This window comes from Melozone crissalis, unplaced genomic scaffold (genome assembly GCF_028551555.1).
Source record: "Melozone crissalis strain CALT ecotype California unplaced genomic scaffold, PUWL_Pcris_2 ptg000002l_1, whole genome shotgun sequence".
In the NCBI taxonomy this organism is placed as follows: domain Eukaryota; kingdom Metazoa; phylum Chordata; class Aves; order Passeriformes; family Passerellidae; genus Melozone; species Melozone crissalis.
The window spans coordinates 19,583,979-19,598,720 of NW_026535780.1; positions in this window are offsets into that span (position 1 = coordinate 19,583,979).

Consider the following 14,742-nt stretch of genomic DNA (forward strand, 5'->3'; position numbering starts at 1 on the left):
ATGTTAAAGCATCTCTCGTTTGATTTCCACTGCCAACAATAAAGTTGAAGAATTTGGTAATGTTTATTCTTCAATTCTAGAAACTCTTTGCAACTGCCTTCAGCCTTGTCTTTTTCACTTTCTTGCGTGGCAGAAAATATCTTGAAATGACGATACAAACTGGCACCAAACAAAACCTTTCCATGTATTTAAACTTTTGCTGTTCACTTGACTCAGTGACCCAGTGGTATTGTCCAGAATTGCATTAACCAGTTCCAGGCAGTGGAGACAAAAATTCCTTTCATTCATCAGCAGATAAGGAGTTTTGACAACTATCCCTTGGGAGCAAGCGAGGAAAAAAAAACACCAAACCAAAAAAAAAACCTCAAGAAGAGATTACAATGTAATAATGTAAAAAGCACAGTCAAAGAGCCAAAGAAAGACTGGAGGAAGCTGTAAGGCTGCCTGGGCAGACCGGGAGACTGCTATCAGAATTGAACAAGAGAAAATCCAGATCCCCCTTCCACTCCTCTACCTGTTTCTTCTCAATGTCACTATCAGTGCACACAGTGATATAAAACAGGTCCAACAAGTATTCCAGTAACTCCTCAGGACCACCAGGGCAAAACCAAAAACATTCAGGGCTTGACACTTAAGCAAGGCAACATGCCAAGCTTATCACATGTGAAAAAGCCTTGTAGAGGAAAATAATCATCTTCATGTTCACAGGGTCTGGGTGTTAACTCTCCAAAGACTCTCCTGTATTTTCCACTCCTTTGACTCTTGCAGATGAGGAGGTTATTTGCACGGAAATTCAAACCTCTGAATAGATTTTTGTTAACTACAGAGCATGGGAGTGAGCCCGAGATTTCTCTTACATATCTTAGCACTGATTATAAACAGGGCACTTATTACTGAAGAGGATTGCATGGCAAGATGGCCCAAAGGATGGTCAGCTTTCTGCTGTGAACCAGAAATCCCTCAGGGAAGGAGCTGAGGAGGGGACAGCAGTTCCACTTTCTCACAGCCTTCAGAGTTTCATTCCCCCCCCCCTTTTTTGCAGTGGAAAAATAAATTTTTCAACAACATAAAAATGGCTTGTGTCAACAAACTGTAGTGACCCCAAACCAGAAATGGTCCCCTGCCCAGCTGACTGCCAACATTTGCTTCATGTCTTTCTTCACCTCTTATGCCTGGAGGCTCTGAGTCCAATTCCAACATGTTTGGTAGTGACACCTTATGGAAAATATTCTTTTTGGCTCTTACCTGAGAAGAGGTAGAGGACAGGTTAGCTGCAAACAAAGAAGACCTAAATTCAAGTTCCTGTTCTGCAAGATTCAGAGTATGAAAGATGAGGCATTCATTACCCTCCTGAGACATTACTAGGACCTCCCTTTTTTCTCCTCTCCCCAAATCACCCAGAGCTCTGCTGTAGCTTAGTGTTGTAGCACTGGTTATTGCTCATGATGAAACAATAAAGCTTGTGGATGAGACATTTTTAGGAATAAATTAGAGCATCCTTTAGATTAGAGTTTAGCATCTGATATTACTTGAAGGTAGCATGCAGTTCATTTGCACCTGACGATGCATAATCCTGTGTGATGCTGAAGGCTTCAGATCTTCAGCCCTTAATCACAAATAAGTGTTAAGCATTAATCAATGCTAATTACAAATATCATACTCATACACATGTAGCCATTCAAGAAAAATATCGCTAATTTTAATTGGATGCTTCCAAACATATTAAAATTGCGTCTTCTTTTCTTTCACTGAACACTACTTTATTTCTCCTCATTAGATTCCTGCCACCTGTATCTTAAGTTCCCCTCCAGTGTAATTCATAATTCCTCTTGCATTTACTTTCTTTTGAGTGAGGACTCGAATCTCTGAAATGCTGTATATGTGCTGAGCACTTGCTCAATACTTAGCTCTCCACAATTCAGTGATGCTCAGCTTCACAGAGTATCGAATATTATGGTTTTGGGAAATCATGAAAACTGGGGAGAAAACTCAGAAATACTGTTTAAGGCACAATTTTTTACACTTCCATCTGCATTGTGGCTGGCCAAGTGGAAGAGGTGGAGGTAAAGAGGTGGAGATAAAGACAAGAATAGTGTTTGCATATTCTTTGTGAGAAAAAATTTCCTGAGACTTCTTTCTGAAGGAATATGGGAGTTGCATACATTATTTCTACCTGATGCTGGAGGGACATTGAAATATTCATTTAATCAGCGTCTAACATCAGCGGATTTGAGAGCACAAACTTTAATTTCCTACTGGAATCAAATGGAATGACACTGACAACTACAAATAAAGAGATACAGATTCTGCCCCGGCTAAAAACACCAATTGCTTAAACGTAGTTTTTGGTATTGTCAGTTAAAAATGAATAAATTTAAAGAGAAAGCCTAATGAGTGTGTTTATGACCAATGGGAACATCAACAAACATCTGTTGATGAGAATCTAATAGAATTAGTGCTGAAGAAATATGACTTGGTTTACTACCTGTAGGATCTCTGTTACATTGGTGACATGCATTTATGAAATGTTATTTTTCCTGCAAGTAAAGAAACATTAGTTAGGAAATACTTACTTTGACTGTTATTTTTCTTACCAATCTATTAGAGAGGCTGCAAATGCTGAGGGCACTGTGATGGCTCTGTAGAGAGAATCTTGGTTTTTTACTCACATCACGTAGCCTTTAAGCTAAAGTGCCAGAGCCTGGAAATAGTTGTATTGTTCACATGTGTAACAACCATGGGTTTGCAATAATGTATTATGTATGTAAATAAATACTAAGGTCCTTGCAGGTAGGTCAACAAAATGAATGAAACTGATGGTTCTGTAGGTGAGAAGCAAAAGCATTAAATCCTCATTGTTGCCTTCTAACTGGGGTCCTTTATGGCTAATTTCTCTTTCTGGGATTTCCATTGATGGTAAGTACCCTCTATGGAGTGCTCCTTTTCCTGGAGCTAGTCTAAGGATTTCTTTTCTGACCTCACGCTTTCTCTCCTTGCCTCTCAGAAGAACTTGCTTTCCTGTGTTCCAGTTTTCTGGCCCATCTGCTGCCCTCCCACACATGGCAGAGGGCAACAGATGGGTGATAATCATGCGGAAAAAGGCAAATGGAGGCCATGCGGAGGGGAAATGCAGCTCTGTGGCATCGTGCCCTGGCAACACAAAGCCACCACTAGTCATCCCCTGCACACACACCGTGAACCCGTCAGGGACAAGTAAGGCGTGTGGCTGGCTGGAATAGGAACAGTTTGGGACACTGCCAATGCTGGGTGGCTGGTTTCTCCTGGCAAACATTGTCACTTATGGTACAGCACTTCTCAGGAGTAAGCAAAGAACACCTTGTCCACCTCTTCAGGAAAGGCTCATCTCCATTTTTGATATGAGGGCAAGATGGTATTTCATGGCATCCCGTTTAGGGCTCCTCTAGGTTGCAGACATGAAGCTAATTTGTGGCGTAGGACCAGTGAGCTCTGATGCTGGATGGAAGGAGGCATGCATGCATACAGCAATAACCAACATGTTTGCACAGGTCTGAATCCACAGCAGCTCATCTGCTTCCAATGACAGCTCGCTAGGACACATAAAGTCACCGGCAGGAGATGACAGAAGAAATGGACTTTGCAATGTCAGTCAGCCACAGATGACTGTGAGCTATCGATACAATCCTGAAGAAAAACAACAATGTAAAAAAAGCGGCAAATATTGTATGAGGGTATTATCATGTTTAAAACAGCAGAAAGGATATCTCTCTGGAATGTTAGTGCATGGCTACCTCAAAAAGGCAAATGAGAAGAATTAAAAGATTTGCCTAAGATTTGTCCACTGGTAAATTACAGCACAAAGACCATGGTCGTGATAGCCTTAAGGTTTCTTTCCAGTGCAATGTAACTTACATCTCTAGGAAATACACACAGTCCCATTAATGAAGAGTACCTTTCCCAAAGAAATGAAGGCTACCTAAGTTACAGTTCCATCAATCAGTCTTAAATATTAAAAAAAAATTTAATTGCTTACAGAGCTGTACAACCTTACAACTGATACAGAAATACTAACAGGCTGAACCTTAATATTCTGCATCAATTTCTTTAAGAAGTATAACTTTTCTACAATGTTATGAAATGGTATGTAATTGTCACCAGTGACAGGACTTGGGAAAATGGCCTGAAGTTGTTCCAGGGGAAGTTTAGTAGGATACTAGGGAAAGGTTTGTCACCTAGAGGGTAGTTGGGCACCCCTGGAACAGGCTCCACAGGGAAGTGGTCACAGCATCAGCCTGGCTGAGTTCAAGAAGCATTTGGACAAAGCTCTCAAGCACATGGTGTGACTATTAGGTTGTCCTGGGCAGGGCCAGGAGTTGGACTTGGTGATCCTTGTGGGTCCCTTCCAACTCAGCTTGTTCTGTGATTCTGTGACATCCCATGTGTTAACTAGCAAGCTGGAATCCAATATACAAATGGGGTAAGTATGCTGAACAGTCGTGCATGTTGTATTGCCTTATGTTTGAGAAGCCAAATGAACAGAGAAGTTCTGAACTGCTCCCTTCCAGGAGTGAAACACTCACGGAATAATGCCCATGCTGCTAGATACATTGGCAATATCATCTGGAAAATCGCAAATAAAAACTCTTGACTGTTCAGACAGTATACACAACCTTCAAAACTTTTCTTGTTCTTAAAAAGTATTTTTACTATTCTTGTTTCCTATCCTATAGAAAGAACTTGTTCATATTTCTACCATATACATACATGAACACTGTATATTTGAAGGGTTCATTTTTCCATTGCTTCTTCCCCCATATTTTGTCATATTTTATCTTTCAGTTAACGATCTTTTAATAACAGTATTTGAACAGTAAAGAAGATATTTCAAAAGGAATTTTAAAAATTACTTTAAAATTATACTTTCCAAGGCCTTGGATCTACAACAAATAAGTAATACTATGGTTCCCAGATAGTTTCTACCTACAGTGAGATGCTCCAAAGTGAAGTGAAGTAAAAATGTATAAAATGTTACAGGGGAAGGAAAATACACATAGATGCTAATGACAAATGATCATGTTAAGAGAGAAATGATTTGTGAAGAGATAACTATGAGCTAGTCTGAAAGATCTGCTTGTTCTGTAAGGCCATTTCATAATAAACAATATCAATAGGATTTTAGCATTGTCCTGTGCAGAATCAAGGTAAGGAAGAGCAGTACCAAATCTGTATTAGTTTTGGAGGGTTGGCAAGGTAGAATTAAATAGATTTTTAAAATTTCCTTGCCAGCCATTTCTTGTCCAAAAAGTAAACCCTTTGCATTCCATTTTATTTTCCAAGAATAACAGCTTTGAATATTTATTTTGGCTAAATTAGAGAAGCTGACCACCTGTTTGTAGAAAAACAAGACATTCTTGCAGATGGAAGTCCTGAGCTATGATAAGGAGTTCTAAAAGCAATCTTGTTGGGTGCAGAGAGTGAAGTAGGCAAAACATAGACACAAAAAAACCCCTTTGCGGACATTTTTGAGTGTAGGGTAGATGAAATGGGAAAAAAACCTATAAATGTTCTCATCTCCAGTTTCATAATAAATAGCAAAAGCATAATATCTTGAATTCTGCAGAAATGTACAGGACAGTACTGATTACTGTAAAAGGAACAGCCTTGTGCTAGCAAAGAGATAGATGAGGTTCTTTACATGCTCTTGAAGATGAGTGTCCCATAAAACCCGAAATTTGCAGTGTGTATATATGGCCGTTCTTATATACAAAATGGTCTTTCAGCAAATGAATTATGATGTGTCAAAATGACTCATAGGGACTTTGCCACAGTGAAGTGTGTTTGAGAAAATTGCTGCCACAGAGTAAATATTTTTTATGTTGATTAACAGTAACACAGCTGGCCTCTGACTTTGCAAATTTAATGGAAATTTCAGGGTTAATGAATGAAATTAATCCTCCCTTGCTCTCTCCTTGTTTTATTTTCTCACACATGCACAAATATACACCAAGTTTGTACAAAAACTCTCACTTATATTGTTGCTAATGAGGAACATCCATGCAAATGAACATAGTTGCACTACACAGGTACCAAAGAAAAGTATAGAGGTTTTAGGAGACTCATTTCTTCCAAAAAAAACCACATTATAGTGAACTGCACTGCTGTATTACAATTAATAATCTGCTTTATCACTATAAAAAGCTATACATGATAATAAAAAATGCAAATAAATGAAAAAGGCATTGGGGGGAAGACTGATTCTGAAGAGAAAGGAAATCAATGAATCAGAAATGTTTCTGAGCTCTATAACCCAGCACTTAAAAGCAGGGAAAGGTCCTCACTTTGGTGTATGGCCTCAACATTTCTGCTCATAGAAAGATTTCACTTTCAATCTTGCAAGGTCAAGCTTCTTTTGCAGGTGTCCTGGTCCTCTTTTTATCAGCCAGGCTAGAAACTTCATACTTTAAATTATGACTTTGCTTGGTTTTCTTCCCTGCAATGCCCTTGTTTATGCTCCTGTACAATTGTGCTGGGCAGGGTTCCTGCAACTGCTTTGCAAATTCCCACTGTTGTAATTGCAGATTCATCACCTTTAAGTTTGCATATTCTGCCATAAAGGGGACTTAATCCCATGGAGGACCTTTTTCAGGTCCTCAAGCACTTTAGTTGCAAACAGTGTTGGGAGACAAAGATGTAGGTAGTGGTTTTGGGCAGCATATAAGACATCATCCTGCCCGTCAAGGAATTCCTGGGGAGTGGGGCTGGATGGTGCATGTCATTTTCAACTCCGATTCCTCTGATCCCTTAATGCTGTCCAAGTTCATTAAAACACCTAAAAAGAAAGTTATGTACTTCCAGAGGCAATATAAAAAGGAATCTACCTGCTGAAGCCAGTGAGAAAATACAGCAGGCGAGTGCTTACAAAAGCAAAAAGAAATCTTACAAAAGGCAAAACAAATTACAAATAAATATATGGTTAGAGAAATAAAACAGCACACCTCTTTTCTGAGACACCAGGTTAGAACACAACCCTCGCAGCATGTTTTAGTGTGGTTGGCATTAATCAAAGTACTTCCTATTCTTTTCTTTTCTTCCTCCTGCTCCACCTCCCCATACTTTTATTTTCCTTAGAACAATTCCATAATAGCCACTTACTTTAACTTTCGGAAAAAAGGTTTATAGAGTGCAGAAATATTTGATTTGCAAATTCAATCAATTCCATATCCAGGAAAAATAAATAATATTGATTGTAGAACCAACAGATACCATTGACTTACTGAAATTAATCCATTCTAATAATGCTGATCGCTTCCCAGATCAAAGGAAAGATTGGATAATTACATTTTTTTTTCATTCCTACAATTACATTTTGTTTGCAAGTTTCTTGAGGTTCATTTAGCAAAGGCTTTAGAGGCAGTTCTGTGTGCCATACTTGCCCACTCTTCCTGAGACAAAATTAAGCAAATTTTCCACATGATGAGATTATGTAGGCTTCTATGCAATTTTCATGCAGAAGTCACAGGGATGCTCTGTGCATTTGGTATGCCTAAACTCTATAACACTTGTCTTTGATGGTGGAGCAGACTCAAGGTCTTTCAACATTGGCATAGCAGAAACTTGAGAATGGTCAGGACACTCCCCACAGGAAAAATGCTCCATAGAAGGTGAACTGGGATGGAGACCAGCATCAGAGAGTTGGGCTGCCTGGTCCTTTTTGCTGACCAGATCACAGTAGGGGCAGCTGATGACGCCTCAAGGAGCCAAAACAGGAGGCACCCAACTCTTCCTTCTCTGGCAACAGCAGCAAACCTGACTGTGAACTTGGCTATGGATCAGTTAAAGATAGGTTTCTCTCCTGAATAGGAATGTCCCGGGCACTCTTCTCAATCCATAATGTCATGAAAGCCCACTGGCCAAAATCTAATTTGAAGCTCTAAGGTTTGAACTATGAATGAAAAGTTATACATGAAAGCACACAGGAAGTAAATAAATAAAAAAAAAACTAACCAGTAACATTGTCCTATAAATAGTGCTTGGCAAACAAAAGGTACAATCTATTACGATATGATGGTCTCCATTTGTCTGGAGGTACGACTTCCAGTTATTATGGTTTGCATGTTCTTAGAAACATCTATATTTAGGTCTATCCAAGAAAAGAGGTGGCCTTTGTAGCAAAGGAAGAGCATAAATAGCCTAACTGGTTTTACTGGAGTGGGACATTAGTCTAGTAGGACCACTACAGAGCAAAGCCTTGCCCTTCATATGAAGTGTAAGCTCAAGTTCTCTGAATGTATTTTCACAAAGTTAGGATTTGAATCTGTTTCAGTGATTTTCCATCTGTGTCAAACTCTTAACTATTTTCTGGATTAATTTCAAACATGAATAAAATCTCTGTGGGATCTCAGCCTCTCAGGGCTGAGGGGCAGAGTGAACAAGACCCCCCCTGGGGGGCTCGGGAGTCCTGGAATGTTGCCAGAAATGTCTGGTGGCTGGACTTTGATCCCACATGGGAGACGACATCAGTATGAGGACAGGAGGATTTCACTGGGGTGAATGGTGAAGGGATAAGTTAATTGGAGTGTGAGATACAGGGTTTAAGATTTCTGTACAGGGGGGTCTAGAGAAGTAAGATGGAGGAATTGGGGCGTGCCCTTCTCCTTCTTCTTCTTCTTCTTGGCCTCCATCTTCTGTGGTGATGTTGGCACTTTGGGATTGGTCCTTACCAAAAGTGCACTGGTTAATAAGGATTGGAGAAAAATGATAAATATTGTATACGTAACTCCGAGTATAAAGATAAGTGACCGCCCCGGGGGCTCTCAGTGTGTGCCCATGGCTGACTGCTGAGCAGAACTCTGTCAGGCCAAGAGAAAATCTTTTAGATAAGCAATTAATAAACACCGAGACCGAGAAAAGATCTGAAGTCCCTTCTCGTCCTTTGGAGCGCGGGCTGCCCAAGGCCACCTCGGGCCTTTCCAGACCATCTAAACAGCCAAAAATCTGACAAATCTCCAAGAGACATGTTTAATCAAATATGATGGCACCTTTATGATTCTCTTAGCTGACAAAAAAGTCTGATCTCAGCCCTTCCTCAGTCTTGAACCCAAACCCAGTTTCTAGGTAAGTCAGACTAAGCACTTTTTCCTGTTTTAATCACTGTAGCACAAAAGATCCAGGAAATCCTACTGTTAAACATAGGGAAAGATCATGAAATATCATGGAAGCATCTCAAAACCCTTGTCATTAGAAGATTTAACTCTTGTGGAAGTCTTTCTAAGGGTGTTGGTTTGATCACTGAAAAGCACTCATGTACATCCCCACCACAGCATGGATGATTTGTACACAAAACTCCCACTTGTGCTCATAGGATAAATCCACATCACCTCCCTCAGACATACAAAAATCAAAGCAGCATATTCCACATCTTCCCTTCCAAGAGCAGAAGACAAAATTAATCTGTGTGCATGTATGTATCTGGTTATTTAGGTGCTTCCCTGCCTTTCAGGATATAAAAACCAGAGCTGATGAAGTACAGTGTACTCCAGAATTTCTTTCTATTTCCTTTCAGTCCATTCCTCTTTTAAACTTACAAAATAAAAATCATTTTGCCAGGAGAATGCTATATCTGTGTAATTTTTTCCACTGTATCGATAATTACTGTATTTCACATGCCCCTTTTAATTACTTAATGTCTGAGATTAAAATTCAACAGCCTCTCTCAAAGAGAAAGTGCTTTAATATCTGAAGTGCTGCTCCTGTAAATTGGCATCTGAAAGATAGGCTAAAAAAGGGGCATAAATACGAACATTCCCATCCTTCCTAAGTGACTGCAATACCAACGAGCTGCACCGACTCCACACAGACCTCCCACATTCTTGATAGGATGTTTTCTAGCAGAGTGATCCACAAATATTATCATTCAATGACAATACAGTTTTATCAAGGTACGTCTCAATCCACGGGACGCAAGCCCCACACAACAGACGGGAGATTTGGCGCGGCGATGCGCGCACGGCGTGTGTTACTTACTGGTTATTGCAGTGGTCATACCGAGTCCCGTATGGCGCTACATTAACGAATGGCATGCAAGCACCTTCTGTTGAAACATCTGCGACAGGGAAATTTCAGGCATTTTTCCAGATATTTTTTTGTGCTCTCGACCAAATTTTCATTAGGGCTATAAAACCTGGCAGGCAGCATTGTTGTGTATGATTTTTTAATAAACTGGGACATGCCTTTGTTAGAGGAGTGAAGAAAAGGGCTCTTCAGAGACTTCTTCCTATTACAAAAAGTTCAGGAAACATATGACAGCTCACCAAACCGTGTCTCCTAACTTTTTTTCTGTCTCCTCCAAGACTAAGATTTCCTGCTTCTTTAGATGTGTACAAAGATTTACAGGTTTTGAAATGAAACCAAAAATGTAGATTTTTTTTATCTATCAGATTAAATGATTCCAACGGTGGCATTACTAGAGAATGTGTTCAAAGAAAGAGCACATAGCTAACATGGATTTTTAGCATCTTTTTGATGCCTGCTGCCAGGAATCTCACAAAGGATTTTCACTTACTTAACAGACAAGGTCCCTTAGAATAAAAAGGAAGAAAGGAAAGCAAATGCACACATGCAGATCAGATCTCATACACAATGCAAGCCCAGAACACAGCCTTACTCCTTTTTCTTTCTCTTTTCCAGAAACATGCCATTCGCCTGCTCTCCCTTCTCTGCTCCCCTGCAAGACAACAGTCACCAGGCACAAATTGAAGTTCCATTTTGCAATTCTCCCTGCCACACTATGAACACTAATGCAGAACAAACATTCTTGGCAGTAAATATGTACATTATCATTATGTAAATAGGTATGTTATCATTATAGCAAAATGATGATGTTCTTTACTAAGTCTATATTCCCTTTCCAAGAATATTATGTAGTTTGAAGTACAATTTCCATTATGCCACTGGGGCTGAAAAACACTTCAGTTCAACAATAATTAGTATACTGTATATAACAAAATGTTTACTATGGATAATGATGATGTTCAATCCTAAATCTTTTTGGACAAACAAACAAATACAGTTTTACATGGTAGTGTTCAGCCTGAGTAACCAACAGAAAGCATTTTCAGACTAATATCCATTCCCACATCCAAGGTGAGCATCATATTGACATTTTATTCCAACAAAACCATGAGCAATAACATTTTGAATTGTATGAGGTGAATGATCTACTGTTAGCATGAAGGTGACTTCATTTCTGAACCTTAAATGAACTAGAAATGGCTGCATGTCACAGGCTGCTGGCACTGTTAACAGTGTTTACACCAAGTCCATTGCTCAAGCGCAGCTAAGTATATCAGCACAGCAAAACCCAAATCCTTAGGTTTTCATAATTCTAAAATTTCTTGTGATCAAAGAGCAAGGCAAGGCCAACTCCTAAGTCCAACAGCTGTAAGCTACTTGTACATACCTACATGCCCCATGCTATCACCTGAGAATCCAAGATATGTGTGTCCTAGACTGAGGTAAAATAAGTGCTGACTTCTTACAGAAAAACCAGAATTGCTGGCATAAGGAAAATTGGATGAAAGTGTTAATATTTTCACAGCTTCTTTTGAGGTGAGTAAATGTAAATACTTGTCTCTCATTTTCCCTGAAAAAGTGGATTAGTTATTTAGAAGTATGTAAATTCATTCAAAATGTCTTCAGTTTCTTCTCATTCCTTTGAATGCTGCTTTGAACTGAAAAATCAATTTTCAGAAAGGAAGATATGCCAATTAGAATTAAGAAAAAAACAAAACAGAAGAAAGGAAACTAATTTATACATTTTAAAATATATAACGGCCACATTCCCACTGTTCTGCTATCCATTTCTATCCCATACCACATTAGAATTATGAAAATATTGTATGAAAATATGCATATGATTCTCAGCATTCTTCATTATGCACCAGCTCCCTTCAGAAACCTTTTCTTGGAAAAAATTAGATAAGGAGGATAGCCTTTGAGGACTCTCACAGAGATTGTTCATGTTGATTTCTCCTTTCCCAATGCCAATAATGAGATAATTGTTTTGCATCTTCAGGCAAATAGTGTGGAAGCATAACAAACTACAAAATACTTTTCCCTCACATTTCTATTCCCTTTTTACTTCAAAGTGTCTGATGCACTTGTGTTCACCACACAGGTGTGTAAAGCGTTTCTGCACAGGATGCAAGCACACGTTGTCACTGAGTGGTTTTCTTCTCTGACATCTGAAAACAGCTGCTGGTGTTGGGCTGCCCAGTGCCTCTGGACAGGCAGGACCAGCACATGTCCTGGCCAGTGCACTGAATCAGCAGCTCCCAGGCATCTCCTGCCTGTGAAGCCAAGCCAGTGGAGAGGAAGAAGCAGCAGGGAAGAATGTCCCATATCCCTTGGATGTTTGTTTCAATTTTGTTTCAAACTCATCAAAGCATGCAAAAGTCTAATTTCTCACTGATCCTCTCCAAACTTAAGCCTCCGCAGCAAAGTGTATTACCAAATGAGACTGTGGCTGCTATAGGAGAAACATTTCTCTTTCAGACCTGTTGTTTAGTAGCACCACTGTATTCCCCTTATTCTTCTATTGAGCTCCCTGTTTATATTCTCTGAAATATCCATGATTCATGCACCTCTTTCATATCATCTGAACATTTTTTAAAGCTGAAAAGTCCTGCTCTGTTCAGTCTTTTTGCACATGAAAGCCATACCATACCTATCAATATCTGCTACCCTTGCCTAGGATACCTTTCCTACTTCTACCACACTTTCTGCACACAATATATGACATAACACACTACTGACTCATAAGATAATCCAGTGATATTTTCTGTCATTTTCCACTACAAGTGGAAAGAAAATTCAGGTTCACATAGTCAGTCATAGCTTGAACTATGCAAATAATTGACTGGGAGAGCTGCTGGTCAAATGGAAACAAGTAATCTAAATGAAAAAAATTCATTTCATTGCAAGTCAAGGGGAAGCAAACAACACCAAAAAATTATTTCTGCAAAGCAAACAAACTAGTTCTAAAAAACTCTATCATTTCCAGATGAGATGAAAAACCTTCTCTTATTCTAAGGACTTCAGCAATTTTTAAAGAAAACTTATGGAAAAGTTACCCCAAAAAGCTTACTTCTTTTTTTTTTTTTTTTTAATTTAAGGCAAAACAGGTGGCTAGAGTGAATGATGAAAAGAAGGAGCAATATGAGCGAATGGATATAAGCAGCATTTTATAAATCAGACCAGAATGCTCTAGGTTTTCCTCTCTAATCTAAGCACCACAATCAATATATTTGATATTCTTGTTGCTTTGATAAAGCCAGTTAGGACACATACCTGGAAGATTTCTACTGCTATTTAGCATTAGTACTCCAGGTCACCAAAGCCAGCACTGGGCTGCTCACACAATATTGTGCTGTTGGAGCTCAGACCTTCCTATGCCAAATGTAGTACTTGGGCAAAATCATCAAACACAGCATCATCCACAAACACAACAGTATCCATTGGCCAAGTCTTTCCAAGACAAAGAATGAGCAGAGGAGGCATCATGGTGTACTCTAAACAAAGCAAACAGAGTGCAAGGAGATGAGTTACTCAGACTGCTGCTGTAATGTGGACAGTAACTGTCTAAGTGTTGAAGCTTCTCATTTCTTCCATCTGAAAACTGCAGAAAGAGATGGACACAGCAGTTTCATGTAGGTAGATGCATCCTATAGTCGTCTAATAGAACAATGATTTAATGTAGCCCAAGCCAAAACTGAAACAAAGCTTTAAATAGTGGGAACAATTAATTCTCAAAAAATATGGATGAAGAGGGCACTGCCATAATTCTGAAGTTTTAAACTTTCTGGAGTTAGTACTTCTGTTTCTCCAGCTGGTGTTATTTTCTCAATTTTGTGCCTGGCAAAGGTCTCTCTCCTCTCTTCAGACAGGTCAATAATTCTGTTGAAGAAAAGATTTAAGGATCTGAGAAGTTTTGCAGATTTTCTGAAGAATCAAACATGTTCCAGCCAGTAGCAGGGAGGAAGATGTTGGAGGCATTTCTGTTTTTCATGGATCTTGGTCATTTGCCCTGGCCCCAACAGAAGTTGCTGTAAGACCAACTTTCCAAAAGCTGGTGACACATTATGGAGGAGGGGCGTCATGGTGGAGCTGTCCTTTGTTGAAGGTCATGTCTGGGTTAATTTTTTTAAAGAACAGCACATAAAATGTTGTGGTACAGGCAAGGGGATCCCTTGATATCTGTATTTTGCATGCCCCTTCGAGAAAAGAAGAAAATACACATTCCTCTCCCACTAAATGCAGGCAGCCCTGCAGATTGATTTTGGTCCATGCCATGAGGTTAATGCACAGCTTGATCTGCACTGACATGAAAATACCATCTGCATAACCCCAGCTTGCCTTGCTGGGAGAAGAGAAGATACAGGCCTCAGCAGCTGGTCTCAGCTACTCTGGGAAAATATTCGTCTCCAGACCAAGTTTGGATCCAGCCATATCTGGCAAAAGTATTATAACTATATCACATGCATACTCCAGAGAAATCTTAGGAAGCTTAATGGAAGTTCAGTTCATATGTTGAGGCTGTTACATGAAAAGCATCAGGAAAAGCATAAACTGTTCCTATTTCAAAATTGCACAGGGAAATAGTATATAGTATAACTTCACAGGACTGTCATGAGTTACTCAAATATTCCTAACTTAACATACATAATTCAAAAGAAGACATTTTCTTTCTCTTTGGTTAATATCAAA